The sequence below is a fragment of the Heterodontus francisci genome, chromosome 5, assembly GCF_036365525.1.
Source record: "Heterodontus francisci isolate sHetFra1 chromosome 5, sHetFra1.hap1, whole genome shotgun sequence".
Classification (NCBI taxonomy): domain Eukaryota; kingdom Metazoa; phylum Chordata; class Chondrichthyes; order Heterodontiformes; family Heterodontidae; genus Heterodontus; species Heterodontus francisci.
In genome coordinates, this window is record NC_090375.1 from 162814516 (window position 1) to 162830388 (window position 15873).

The window sequence follows — 15873 nt, forward strand, 5'->3', positions numbered from 1 at the left end:
AGAACTTAAAAACTGACTGTAAAAGCTTCTATAAATATGTGAAGAGAAAAAAATTAGTGAAGACAAATGACAAATACCATCAGAAATTGGGGAAATTATAATGGGGAACAAAGAAATGGCAGAACAATTAAACACATACTTTGTCTGTCTTCACAAACGAGGACACAAATAACCTCCCAGAAATGTTAGAGAACCAAGGGTCTAATGAGAGGAAGGAACTGAAGGAAATCAGTATTAGTAAAAAATTAGTGCTAGGGAAATTAATGGGGTTAAAGGCTGACACATTCCCAGGGCCTGATAATCTACAGCCCAGAGTACTAAAGGAAGTGGCCCTGGAAATAGTGGATGGTCATCTTCCAAAATTCTGTAGACTCTGGAGCTGTTCCTACAGATTGGAGGGTGGCAAATGTAACCCCACTATTTAAAAAAGGAGGGAGAGAAAAAACAAGGAACTACAGACCAGTTAGCCTTACATCAGTAAAGAGGAAAATGCGAGAGTCTATTATAAAGGATGTGATAGCAGAACACCTGGAAAGCATAAACTCGATTAGACAAAGTCAGCATGGGTTTACAAAAGGGAAATCATGCTTAACAAATCTCCTGGAGTTTTTTGAGGATGTAACTAGTAGGATAAGGGCGAACCAGTGGATGTGGTGTATTCGGATTTTCAGAAGGCTTTTGATAAGGTCCCACATAAGAGGTTAGTGTGCAAAATTATAGCACATGGGGTTGGGGTAATATACTGGCATGGATTGAGAATTGGTTGACAGACAGGAAACAGAGAGTAGGAATAAACGGGTCTTTTTCCGAGTGGCAGACAGTGACTAGTGGGGTACCGCGGGGATCAGTGCTTGGGCTCCAGCTATTCACAATATATAATTAATGACTTGGGTGAGGGAACTAAATGTAACATTTCCAAGTTTGCAGACAATACAAAGCTGGGAGGGACTGTGAGCTATGAGGAGGATGCAAAGAGGCTCCAATGTGATTTGGACAAGTTGGGTGAGTGGGTAAATGCATAGCAGATGCAGTATTACATGGATAAATGTGAGGTTATCCACTTTGGTTGTAAAAACAAAAAGGCAGATTATTATCTGAATGGTGATAGATTGGGAAAGGGGGAGGTGCAACGAGACCTGGGTGTCCTTGTACACCAATTGCTGAAAGCAAGCATTCAAGTGCAGCAAGCAGTTAGGAAGACGAATGGTATGTTGACCTTCATTGCAAGAGGATTTGAGTACAGGAGCAAGGATGTGTTACTGCTGTTATGCAGGGCCTTGGTGAGACCACATCTAGGATAATGTGTACAGTTTTGATCTCCTTATCTGAAGAAGGATGTTCTTGCCCTGAAAGGAGCGCAAAAAAGATTTACTAGGCTGATTCCTGGGATGGCAAGATTGAAGTATGAGGAGAGATTGGGTCGACTGGGCCTATATTCACTAGAGTTTAGAAGAATGAGGGGATCTCATAGAAACTTATAAAATTCTAATAGAACTAGACAGGCTAGATGCAGGGAGGATGTTCCTGATGGCTGGGGAGTCCAGAACCAGGGGTCACAGTCTCAGGACATGGGGTATGCCATTTAGAACTGAAATGAGGAGAGATTTCTTTACTCAGAAGGTGGTGTAGCTGTGGAATTCTCTACCGCAGAAGGCAGTGGAGGCCAAGTCATTAAATATATTCAAGAAGGAAAGGGATATATTTCTTAATGCCAAAGGCATCAAGGGATTTGGGGAGAAAGCGGGAACAGGGTACTGAATCAGACGATCAGCCTTGATCTTTTTTGAATGGCGGAGCAGGCCTGAGGGGCCGAATGGCCTACTCCTGCTCCTATTTTCTATGTTTCTATTAATATAGATTGTAAGTACTTGAGACCCCAGCACTGATTCCCGTGGCAGTCCACTATTTACAGTTTGCCAACCTGTAAATGATCCATTTATCCTGACTTTCTGTTTCTTTTTGGTTAGCTATACATGCTAATATATTACCCCCATCACCATGAGCTCTTATCTTGTCTAGTAAACCATTAACGTGGCATCTTATTGAATGGCTTTTGAAACTCCAAATACACTACATCTACTGGTTCCCCTTTATCCACCTTGCTTGTTACATCCTCAAAGACTAATAAGTTTCCCTTTCATAAAACCATGTTGATTCTGCCTGATTGCATTATGATAATCTAAATGTCCTGCTACTAATTCTTTAATAATGGATTCCAGCATTTACCCAATGACTGATGTTAGCTAACTCACTTATTCTTTCCTGCATTCTGCCTCCCTCCTTTCTTGAATAGATGTGTTACATTTGCAGTTTACCAATGTGCTGGGACTTTCCAGAATCCAGGGAATTTTGGAAGATTAAACCAACGCATCCACTACCTCTGCAGCCACTTCTTTTAATACCCTAGGATGCAGGCCATCAGTGCAGAGGACTTATTAACCTTTAGTCATATTAGTTTTCCTGGTACTTTTTCTCTGGTGATAGTGATTGTTTCAAGTTCCTCCCTCCCTTCTGCCCCTAGATTTTCTACTATTATTGAGATGCTTTTAGCATCTTCTGCCATGAAGATAGATACATGTTCAGAGTCTCTACCATTTCCTTGTTTCCTATTGTTAATTCCCCAGTCTCATCCTCTAAGGGGCCAACTTTTACTTTAACTACTCTTTTCCTTCTAATATACCTTTCAAAGCTTTTACTGTCTGTTTTTATATTTCTTGCTAGTTTACTCTCATACTCTAATTTCTCCCTTTTTTTATAGTCATCCTCTGCTGGTTTCTAAAATGTACCCAATCTTCTGCCTACTACTAATCTTCACAGCATTGTACACTTTTACTATCCATTTGATACTATACTTAATTTCCTTAGTTATGGATGGTTCATCCTTCTTAAAGAGTCTTTTTCAATGGAATGTATCTTTGCTGAGAGTTATGAAATATCTCCTTAAATGTCTGTCACTGCTTCTCCTCCGTCTTACTTTTTAACCTATTTTCCCACACCACTTTAGCCAATTCTGTCTTTATACCCGAGTAATTGCCTTTATTCAAGTTTAATACACTCGTTCCAGACCCAATTTCTCACCCTTAAATTGAATGTGAAATTCTATCATGCTATGATCACTCTTGCCTAGAGGATCCTTTACTATGAGGTAATTAATTAATCCTGTCTCATTACACATTACCAGGTCTAAAATAGCCAGCTCCTGGGTTGGTTCCAGAATGTATTGTTCTAAGAAACAGTCCCGAATACACTCTGTGAACTCATCCTGCAGGCTACATTTGCTAATTTGATTAGTCCAATCTATATGAAGATTAAAATCATGCATGATTATTGCAGTCCCTTTCCTACAAGCCACCCATTATTTCTAATTTCTACTCTGTCCTACAGTGTAGCTACTGGGCTGAATTCTACCGGCCCCTTGACGCCACAGGTCATGGCATGGAGGCCAGTAAAATTCTGCGGGGAGAGGCCTGTCATGACCTGTGACGTTGAGAAGGGCCCGCCACAAATTACTGGTGGCATGGAGACCTTGGTGCGGCCCTCCCGCCACACAACGGCGGCACCCCGATTAGAATATGTTAAACGGTACTTACCTCTGCAGATTATACAGTCCGCCGCCTCTCCATGGACAATTCCAGATTTTTCGCTGAACAGACGGCTGTCGCGTGCCATCCCGTTCACAATTTGAAAAGACGGCGGGTCCTCAGAGGCAGAAGTTATCGCCAGTGAAGGTAAGTTCTGTTATTCAGGTGTCTCACTCTGCATTACAGAAGGGAGGAGGGAGGGGGATATTCAGGGTCTCACTCTGCATCCTGGAAGGGAGGAGGGAGGGGGTCTGGGATTACTGAGGAAAAATTCTGCAGGCATGAAGGGAGGTACTGTGTACCCTCTTTCCATAAACAGTGTATGCTCTGCATTTATTTGTGTTTGTGAAGGAGCAATGGCATTCTTGTCACCCTGTGTGTGGGGAGGGTGCCAGAAAGGGCAGGAGCATTAAGGTTTTATGGATGGTGGGGACAATTGATTCAGCTGGTAGGATCTTGATGTGGTCATGCTGTGCCACTCTGAGTGTTGGCTAAGATGGGCAATGCCATGGCACGCTACATAGTTGATCCATGAAAGCAGATGATGTACCCGCAAACACCAATCCCTGCCCTGTTAGGCACAGTGGCACAGTGGTTAGCACCGCAGCCTCATAGCTCCAGCGACCCGGGTTCAATTCTGGGTACTGCCTGTGTGGAGTTTGCAAGTTCTCCCTGTGTCTGCGTGGGTTTCCTCCGGGTGCTCCGGTTTCCTCCCACAGCCAAAAGACTTGCAGGTTGATAGGTAAATTGGCCATTATAAATTTCCCCTAGTGTAGGTAGGTGGTAGGGGAATATAGGGACAGGTGAGGATGTGATAGGAATATGGGATTAGTGTAGGATTAGTATAATGGTCGGCACAAACTCGATGGGGCGAAGGGCCTGTTTCAGTGCTGTATCTCTAAATCAAAATCAAATCACATCAAGGGTTCAGTATTTATCACATGGAAATAGGTATGACTCATATTACATTGTGTGATCCTCTGCTCCTGAGGATCCATATGAGCTCGAGGCAAAATCAACAGGCAGGTGCAATCCACATAGAGGCTCCCAATCGTGAGCAGCAGCCCCCAAGGGGAGTTCGCCATTATGATTGCCGTGCATCTACAGGCCCCACATGACATGCCATCGGATGTCAGAGCACCAGTGTCAGAGACAATTGCGCATGTAGAGAGGGTGGTGACATGTCTCTGTCCCCTGCTCAAAGATAACCTGCAGCCCATGGGCTTCACTGGACATCCTATGCCTTTGGTCCTCATAATGGCAGTGGTTCTCAATCTTGACACCTATGCAACTTTTCAGGGGCCTACCAGAGACCTTTGTGGGGTCACACAGTCGGGTCACCAATGCCCTGCACTGGAGGGTCAGTAAAATGTACACTTCAGGACGGATTCTCATAGCCAGGCTCAGAGGATCATTGGTTTATGCACCATTGTCAGAGAACTATAGGCTGTAAAGGTCATAGACTTCACTCATGTGGCCATCAGGCCTCCCACCAGGCTACCACCTGTAGACGTCACCATTAAAGGAATCCTCTCAATCTAGGTGAAGTTGGTATGTGATCATTGCAGATGCTTCACGCAAATCTGTGCCCGCTTCTCAGGCAGCTGCCATTACACCTGAGATCTGCGCCAGTCCCAGCTGCCACCGCTGCTTACTGAACTGGCTCAGATGGAGGGTGGCTTCTTGGAGAGAAGGGCTATCCTTTGCAGACATGGCTCCCGACACCAGTGAGAGACCCCACCACTGCTGCAGAGCAGAGATACAACGCCAGCCACTGAGCTACATGAACCACCATTGAGCAGGAGATCGGCATGCTGAAAGAGCGCCTCCAATGCCTGGATGGATAGGGTGATGCCCTGTACTACGGGCGGAAAAGGCCAGCTCCTTTCTTTGCTGCTCTGCACAACTATGCACCCAATAAGGGCCAGGCCTGGCATGATGAGGAGAGACGTCAACAGGATTCCTCCTCGGACTATGAGGACGCTGAGGACCTACAACATGAAAGGCGCATGGGAGGGCAGATGGCATCCAGGCTCTGCATGCAGGGCTAGCAGTGAGGTAGGGATGTATGGCAGTGGCTTATCAGACAAAGGCAGTCTGCTCCATGAGCTCTGCAAGCCACACATCACCTTTGCTCACCTGCTGTGTGGCAGTCCACATATGCAGCATCCCTGTGTAAACCATTAGAGGCAGCAGCTGACTGAGCCAATGTCCCATGTCACTGCATCCGTGGAGACCCTCATGAATAATGGTGGCATGGCAATGATGTTATTTTTATTGGCTCTCCTGAAGGGCCACCGGTGCAAAAGCTGCATGCTGGCACACATCATTCGCACAGAGAAAAGGACACATATGTTGGTGAGAAACATTTAGTGAAAGACGTATTTACATTGCTGTGACACCCGTGCAGTCCCATTTGTGTCAATGTGTTCTCTGTAAATTTCTGTAATACCTTTTATGGTGTATTTAAGAGTCACGTCCTGGAATGTGCAAAATTAAGATTATTCATCCAGGTGTGGCACGCCTACAAAGAGGAATGTTACACTTGAGTGGAAGAAGAGGATCACAACTTCACAGGACACTGGGACACAGCAGGGTAAGTATGTGGCAGCAAAGCGGAAAGTGATGGGGTAACTCAGCAGGTCAGGCAGCATCTGTGGAGAGAGAAGCAGAGTTAACTTTCAGGTCTGTGAAGTTAACTCTGCTTCTCTCTCCACAGATGCTGCCTGACCTGCTGGATTTCTGCAGCACTTCCTGCTTTGCTGCCAGATTGACAGTAGCTCCACTCTTCAGCAATCAGGTAAGTATTCTTTGACAGCTGTCAGGAAGCAGGTGCTGGGGCGCTTTAAATAGGGCCCCAACACCTGCTGCACAGCTGTCAAAGGGTTTCTCACTGCGCCGAATGTCCCGCCTCTCCCCAGGTGATATGGGGGGGTGGGGTGGGGGGTGGGGGGGGGTGGCTCGACACAGTGATGCTAATGAGCCCCCGCGCATAATACCGCAGGGACTCTGCGGCAGCCGCTAAATGCGGGCACCCCGCTGAGTTTAAAGGGCGCTGCTGCGGAGCATGGCACCCTGATAAAATTCAGCCCACTGTTAGGGGGCCTATTAACTACTCCCACCAGTGACATTTTTCATGTGCTATTTTTCATCTCCACCCAAACTGACTCTACATTTTGATCTTCCAAGCTCCATATCTCTTGATATCCTTCCCCATTAAAAATCTGTCAATTTCAGATTTGAAAATTTCAATTGACACAGCAATCCCAAAGCCTTTTGGGGAGTAAGTTTCAAAAATTCCATTATACTTTCTGTGAAAAAAGTGCCTCCTGATTTCACTCCTGAATGGCATAGCTCAAAATGTGCCCTGACAGAGGAAATAGTTTAGAAACAGAGCAACTTTCAAATTCTATCGTAATTTTCAACACCCCAAGTAGACCACCCATCAACTTTTTAAACTCAAGGGAGTACAGTCAATGTTTATATAACATGATCTCATAATATAACACTTTAAGCCTCAATGTTATTCTGCTGAGTCTGTCCTCCATCCCCCCTCCAATGCCAATGTATCATTCATGAGGTGCGGTGCCCAGAACTGAACGCAGTACTTCAGATGGGGTCTGACCATGGCTCTGTACAAGTGAATCATAACTTCCTCCTCTTTTCATTCAAGCCTGCTTGAGAGAAAGAACAATATTCTGTTAGCCATTTTGAATGCTTTTTGTGTTTGTTCATTAGCTATAAGTGATCTATGTACATGGCACCCAAATCTCTTTGCTCCTTCCCCATTCCTAGTCTCTCACTATTAAGAAAATATTCCAATTCCCCTTATTGGTTAGGTGTGTTGTATATTCTAATTGGGGACCTTTTCAGGCTCCTTTGAGAAACAGCTTGTGACAGGCTGCAGAATGTGCTGTGCATGTTGTGGTAAATTCTTTCAGGTGCTCAACAGCCAAATTAGTGGTCCTAAAATGGGACTACTGGAGACTGCTCCCGAAAAGGCAAGTTTCATTTTTTTTTATAGCTTGCTTATTGTTAGATCCAAGAAGGGTAGAAGTGCTGCTCCTGGGTCCACATCAAAACTGTAATCCACTAACAGTTATCCCTTAACGTCCCTCTCGATTACATTCTCCAAAGACTCTCCTGAGGTCCTCAGCTGCCATCCAAGCTGAGCAACCTTGTTGCCATCCCCATGACAGTTGAGTGTGCTGTGAAGCTGCAAATGGCACCCACAGCTCTCATACAATCCTAATGAGGTCCGTGGATCAATTTACTGTGATCCTACTGCTTGTTTCATTAATTGTCTGTGCACTGATCCAGATTGCACCCTAATTTGGGGGCAAATTAATTTCTAAGCTTGTGTTTATTGTGTATCAACCAACTTTCTATCCAAACTGCTAGATTTCCTCTTATGCCATATACCTGAATTTTTCCAACAAGTCTCCCAAACCCATGGAATTCTGTAATTCCATGTTTTGATCTCTCCAATCAGGTTTCCACTTCTGGCGCAGGACTGAAATGATCCTAATCAAAGTTGTATATGACATCTTCTGTGACTGTGGCCAATATGCACTAACCACCCTCATTGTTTTCAACTCTCTGCAGCCTTTGACTCAGTTGACCACACCATCCTTCTTCAGCACCTTTCATCTTGTTATTCAAATCAGCCGGACTGGCTTCGCTTGGTTAAACTCTTATCTACTCAATTATAATCAAATTATTTACAGGAATGTGTCACGCTCACGGAAAGGGCAGCGATGAAAATATAAAAAGAGATTGAAGAGTTATAAAAAAACAATCATTTGAAAAGACTGGTGCACTTGCCTTCAACAACATGGAGGACAAAGTCACAGGAGACATACTTTCTCCTACACTGAAATACACATCCATGTCCACTAGTATTGATACTCATTAACCCTGTCTGCATTGAAACTAAACAGCTCTTCATTCATGAGTGTGAGCTATCCACACAATGAGCAAAAACAAGGCATTAGCAGATGCTCTATCTCCACCTACAATCACTATAATAAGGTGTGAACATCCATCAGCTTATCAAAATGGGCTGAGATCAGAAACCATTGTCTAGCCCCTCAGGAACTGAAAGCCTAAAGTCACATAGGTGAAACTGACACTTTATGAATTTACCTTTAAAGGAATCCTTTTGGGAAAACAAAGAGAGTCATCAGTCATCAAGTCATCAGTCATCAGTCTGGGATCTCCAGCCTCAGAGAGAACATCAAAAGCCATCTTTAATTTGAGCACAAGGCTGAGACAGAGATCAATTCCTGCTAAGACATTTGAGCCCTGCTGAGATGAGTTGGCAACTAACTGCGGCAGAGAAGTAAGAGAGTGCCTTTTGAACAACTTCTTCACCTATGAAAATTGAACTTAGAGATACCAGGAGTTCCGAAGAAGGGTCACTGACCCGAAACGTTAACTCTGCTTCTCTTTCCACAGATGCTGCCAGACCTGCTGAGTGGTTCCAGCATTTCTTGTTTTATATTTCAGATTTCCAGCATCCGCAGTATTTTGCTTTTATATTATTGTCTGGTTGAAATGTTGGGAGTGTGAATAAAGAAAGGTTTCAGTGTAATAAGAATCTAAAGATAAAGAAACAAAATTTCTAAAGACCAGTCTTGCTTGATTATGCATGTGAAATGTCCAGAGAATAACAAACAGATGTTATAGCTGATAAGCTTTGCAAAAGGGAGAAGTGGTCTGCACAACCACTTCCGCTTATGTATAAATAGTTTCCCTTTTTCACTCTGTTTCCAATTGCTAAAGGGTCAATAACAAGAGGGCATAGATTTAAGGTGATTGGCAACAGAACCAGAGCTGAAATAAGGGAAAATGTTTTTATGCAACGAGAGGTTAGGAGTTGGAATGCACTGCCTGATAGGGTGGTAGATGCAGATTCAATAGGAGCTTTCAAAAGGACATTGGATAAATACTAAAAGGAGATAAAATTGCAGGGATATGGGGAAAGAGTGGGGCAGTGGGACTAACTGAATTGCTCTTTGAAAGGGCTGGCGCAGACTTTATTTTTATTTAGAGATGCAGCACTGAAACAGGCCCTTCGGCCCACCGAGTCTGTGCCGACCAAGAACCACCCATTTATACTAATCCTACAGTAATCCCATATTCCCTACCACCTACCTACACTAGGGGAAATTTACAGTGGCCAATTTACCTATCATCTGCAAGTATTTGGCGGTGGGAGGAAACCAGAGCACCCGACGAAAACCCACGCAGTCACAGGGAGAACTTGCAAACTCCACACAGGCAGTACCCAAAATTGAACCTGGGTCCCTGGAGATGTGAGGCTGCGGTGCTAACCACTGCGCCACTGTGCCGCCCTTGATGGGCTGAATGGCCTCCTTCTCTGTTGAATTACTGTATGGTTCTATGGACGCATTTACGTACTAACACCATGCTTAACGTACGTAATTAACCATAAAAAGCTACTTTAGGAACTCTAAGTAGTTTTAGGGATAAAACCACTGAAGGATGGACAAGATAAGCCCACAGATAATGACAGAGAAATAGCAGAAGTATTGAATAGCTTCTTCACCTCAGTTTTTACAAAAGAAGAGAACAAAAATAGACACTAGAGGATGAACTTAAAAGAATATTAATACAGTTCAGAGAAAATAATCGACAAATTAGAAAAACTGAAAGAGGCAAAGCCCCAGTTCGGGATGGTATGCACCCTCACATACTCAAGCAGGAGATAGCAGAGGCACTAGTTTATATATGCAAAATTCCATCAAAGTAGGGCAGTGCCAGAGCACTGCTGGGTATTTAATGTTGTTTCCATATGGAAAATTGGAGATAGAACAAAACCTGAGAACTATAGACTAGACAGCTTAATGTCTATCGATATTAAAAGAGGTGATAGCAGAGACAGAAAATATTTTTAAAAAATAATCAGCATGGATTCTGAAAGGCTAAATCATGCTTAATTAACTTGATAGAGTTCTTTGAAGAGAAAGTGGAAAATGTGGACAAGATAATGTAGTAGATGTCATATGCTTGGATTTTCAAAAGGCCTTTGATAAGGTATCACATGATAGGATCATGACTAAGGTGAGGGCATGTAGAATCTGGGTACAAAGAGCTGAATGGATAGTGAAATTGTCCAAAAACTAGAAATCGATGTTGGGGGAGTATGGTAAAGGGTAGCTATGCAAATTTGAGGATGGAAACAAGCAGTGTTCCACAAGGATCAGTACTAGGATCACGGTTATTTGTCATTTTCCTGAATGCTTTTGACGTAGGAATAGGAATAAGTAATTCAAAGTCAGAATTTGTAGATGAGGCCAAACGGGGGTATAGCTAACATTGAGGTAGAATTAAATATAATGCTAGGATACCTTAGAAAACTTGCAGACTGTGTGGTTAAGTGGCAAATGAATTTTAATGTAGATAAATGTGGAGTGATGCACTTTGGTAGAAAAAACAGAAACATCACCTGTGCCTTAAAAAATAAGAAACTGAATGGGTAGAAGAGCAAAGGGACCAAGAGATACAGGTGAACATATCTTTAAAAGCAGCGTCACAGTTTTTTTTATTTTCATTCATGGGATGTAGGCATCACTGGCTAGGCCAGCATTTATTACCCATCCCTAATTCTCATTGCGAAACTGGTAGCGAGCTGCTTTCTTGAACTGCTGCAGTCCATGTGGTGTAGGAACACCCACAATGCTGTTAGGAGGGCAGTTCCAGGATTTTGACCCAGCAACAGTGAAGAAATGGTGATATAGTTCGAAGTCAGAATGGCAAATGGCTTGGAGAGGTACTTGCAGGTGGTGGTGTTCCCGTGCATCTGGTGACCTTGTTTATCTAAGTAGTAGAGGTTATGGGTTTGGATGGTGCTGCTGAAGGACTTATGGCAAGTAGTTGCAGTGCATCTTGTAGATGGTACACACTGTTGTCATTGTGCGCTGATGGTGGAGGGCATGAATATTTAAGGTGGATGATGGAGTGCTGATCAAGGGGGCTGCTTTGTCCTGGATGGCGTTGAGCTTCTTGAGTGTTTATTTATTTAGAGATACAGCACTGAAACAGGCCCTTCGGCCCACTGAGTCTGTGCTGACCATCAACCACCCATTTATACTAATCCTACATTAATCCCATACCCCCTCACATCCCCACCTACCTATACTAGGGGCAATTTATAATAGCCAATTTACCTATCAACCTGCAAGTCTGTGGCTGTGTGAGGAAACCGGAGCACCTGGCAATAACCCACGCAATCACAGGGAGAACTTGCAAACTCCACACAGGCAGTACCCAGAATCGAACCCGGGTCGCTGGAGCTGTGAGGCTGCGGCGCTAACCACTGCACCACTGTGCCGTTGGAGCTGCACTCATCCAAGAAAGTGCATCACACTCCTGACTTGTGCCTTGTAGATGGTGGACAGGCTTTGGGGAGTCAGGAGGTGAGATACTCACCGGCCTCTGACCTGCTCTTGTAGCCACAGTATTTTTATGGCTGGTTCAGGAAGTTGATTATGGGGGAATTCAGTGATGGTAATGTCTTTAAATGTCAAGGGGAGATCGTGAGATTCTCCCTTGATGGAGATGGTCATTGCCTGGCACTGTATGGTGCAACTGTTACTTGACACTTACCAGCTCAAGTCTGAATGGTGTCCAGGTCTTGCTATATGCGGGCATGGACTGCTTCAGCATATGAAGAGTTGTGAATGGTACTGAACACAGCAATCATCAGCAAACATCCCCACTTCTGATTTATGTTGGAGGAAAGTCATTGATGAAGCAACTGAAGATGGTTTGGTCTAGGACACTACCCTGAGAAACTCCTGCAGCGATGTCCTGGGGCTGAGACTGGGGCCTCCAACAACCACAGCCATCTTCCTCTGTGTTAGGTATGACTCCAACAGTGGAGAGTTTCTCCCTGATTCCCACATTGACTTCAGTTTTGCCAGGGCTCCTTGATGCCTCACTTGGTCAAACACTACTTTGAAAAGGGCAGTCACTCTCACCTCACCTCTGGAATTCAGCTCTTATGTCGATGTTTGGACCAAGGCTGTAATGAGGTCTAGAGCTAAGTTGTTCTGGCAGAACCCAAACTGCACACCACCGAGCAGGTTATTGCTGAGTTAGTGTCGCTTGATAGCACTGTCAGTGACACCTTCCATCACTTTGTTGATGATTTGGAGTAGATTGATGGGGCAGTAATTGCCTAGATTGGATTTGTCCTGCTTTTTATGGTCAGGACATCCCTGGACAATTTTTCACATTGTTGGGTAGATGTCAGTGTTGTGGCTGTAGCCATTTTTTCTCTTCTATGCTGGGGCATTGACATTGGTGTCCTTTGGTACCTCAGTTGTCCATTATTCATGTATGGGCCTGGACATTATATATTGACCGACTATTAATTCATGTGGGTTACAGCAGAGAGCTTGATCCCATCTCCACCCTGTTACCAGACAGGACAATTTGCAGAGATCAATAAATAATATTCCTGCAAAAGAATCCTGGATGGCTTTCCTTAGCTTAGCAGTTGTTGGCCAATGTTTAACTGAGATCAACTAACTCCGTACTTGCCAGTGTGAGATATTTACTCACTGGATGAACTCCACGAGTGTTGTGAGCTACATGTGCTGCTATTAAACCACTGCAGGAAGCTGCACAGAGCAGTGTGGAATTGTCTTGCTGTTCAGTTTTGCCTACCTGGAATTGCCTTTTCTTCTTTTGAATGTTCTTCATAATAGTTTTGTTGAGGTGAATTACCAGTGGGAAAAGAGTGCCTGTCCTACTTCAAACTCCCTGAGGGTGTCTGAAAACAGACTTCAAGCAAGTCACTGCTTGGGATTACACCCTCTAAAACAGAACTGGAGGATTGACTACCCAGAGGATAACAAAAACATCTTGATCAGGGATTGCTTTTAGCATGCTCATAAATGGACATCAAATGGTAGACTTTAGACTTAATGATAAGAAAATTGTATGGAGCATGCTCATATGAGCCACCAGTGGGCAAAGCTTCCCACCAGGAACAAGCATTCAGAAAATTGGCTGTTATATGTGGTTACATCCTGAACATCTTTTTAGTATGTTATTCATTATGATAATAAAATGAATGGCTAGAAATCAGATAGCATATTTCTGGTGGGGAGTTTGGTATCTGTTGGGTTAACCATAATGACACAACCACAAGTTGGTCAGCCTTAGATGATAGCCTTTTGCCTGGCTTAAAATCCAGCCTAACTAAAGAGATGAAAGTGTCCTTTGCTGCCTATAAGGGTTCTATGCAAAATGAATTTAGATAACCTTGATGCAGTTCCTAGTGGGAATAAGTCTACTGTTACCAAATGACAATGCCATTTAGATAGGTCTCAGAATGTTTGGTGTGGGGATTGGAAAAATACGATACTGGCACAGCAAGGAGGTGAACATCTCAAGTTGGAGAAGAGACACAGTAATGGCATGGAGTACAGAGAGCTTTACTCAGCATCTAGCTGCTTTAGGATGAAAAATTATGTAACTGGTAGGCAAGGTTCAAACTATGAAGAAACAATTAAGCATAAAACTGATGCTTTAGTAGCAAGCATTTTTTTTTGTTTTGCCTTTATGGACATTGGTTACAATTTGTGATCAGAGAACAAACATACAAACATGAGCATTCATTGGTTGGAGTACAAAAGAATTTAAACAGTTAGAAAGTGAATGGCATACTATTATCGCAAGGCAAAAATATAAATGCTTAAGTATAAATTATATTTTGTATGAAAACTAAGAATGACCTGAGATTTTTCACATGAGGGGCAGGGCAAGGAGGGTAAATTTTTTTTTTTAATCGTTTCATGGGATGTGGGCATCGCTGACCATTTATTACCCATTCCTAATTGCCAAACTCGTTGGACTTGAAACATGCTGCTGTAGAACATTTTCCAGAACACATTCTAGGAACTCTTGCCCTTCGCTGTCCTTTACACTACTACTATCCCAGGATATATTTGGATAATTAAAGTCCCCCATTATAACTACCCTATAATTTTTGCACCTCTCTCTAATTTCCTGGCAATTTGTTTCCTCTACATTCTTCCCACTAATTGGTGGCCTATAGAGAACACCAAACAATGTAACTGCACCCTCTTTGTTCCTTAGCTCTAGCCAAATAGATTCTGTCCTCGACCCCTCTAGAACATCCTTTTTTTCCAGCACTCCTTAATCAATACTGACACTCCTGCCCCATTTTTCCCTTTCCTATCTTACCTGAACACCTTGTATTCAGGAATATTTAAGAACCAGTCTTGCCCTTCTTTGAACCAGGTCTCTGTTATAGCCACAACATGGTATTTCCACATGTTAATCTGCACCTGTAACACACCAATCTTATTAACAACACTCCATGCATTCACATACATGCACATTCACCCTGACATAGACTTTATTACTTTCTCCCTTACTCTGATTCCAGCTAATAACTTACTATTCTCTACTCTAGTGCTATATATCTCTGTCAGTATTCTGTGCACCTTGTATTTCTGTGTGACATTTCCTCCTGGTTTCCACACCCCTGACGAGTTAGTTTAAACCCTCTTCAAATGCACTAGCAAATAGCCCCACGAGGAAATTTGTCCCAGCTCTGTTCGGGTGCAATCCATCCAGTCTGTACAGGTCCCACCTTCTCCAGAACTGGTCCCAGTGTCCCAGGAATCTAAAGTCCTCCCTCCTGCACCATTCATCTGCACTATCCTCCTATTTCTATACTCACTTGCGCATGGTACTGGGAGTAATCTGGAGATTACTACTTCTGAGGTCCTGCTTGCTAATTTCTTACCTAGCTCACTAAACTCTTTCTGCAGGACCACATCCCTCTTCCTACCTATGTCATTGGTACCAATGTGGATCGCGACTGCTGGCTGTTCACTCTCCCCACTTAGAGTGCTCTGCAGCCGTTCAGTGATATCCTTGACCCTGGCACCAGGGAGACAACACATCATCCTAGATTCATGTCTGCGGCCACAGAAATGCCAGTCTGTTCCCCTGACTATCAAACCTCCTATCGCTAACACTCTCCCAGTCTTCTTTGTGCCCTCCTGTACAGCTGAGCCACCCGCGGTGCCATGGTCTTGGCTGTGGCTGTACTCCCTAGATGAACCTCACTTTCCTCAGTATTCAGAACTGAATACTCGTTGGAGAGTGAGATGCACTCAGGGGTCTCCTGCACTACCTGCCTGTTTCTTCTTGACTGTCTGGCAGTCACCCATTCCCTCTCTCCCTGCATACTCTTAATCTGTGGGGTGACCACATCTATAAATGT

At 43.7% G+C, this 15873-nt stretch overlaps 1 protein-coding gene across 2 annotated transcripts in view; it reads left to right on the forward strand.

Annotated features, from left to right (window-relative positions):
• The window catches only part of dpys (dihydropyrimidinase), a 132964-nt gene extending 123755 nt beyond the window's left edge, over positions 1-9209 (forward strand). The window contains exon 10 of one of the 2 annotated variants that reach the window (XM_068032303.1): positions 8735-9209. The gene's annotated coding sequence lies outside the window, so the exon portion shown is untranslated. The other variant, XM_068032302.1, reaches the window with a different exon arrangement.
• Positions 9210-15873: the final 6664 nt, after the last annotated feature.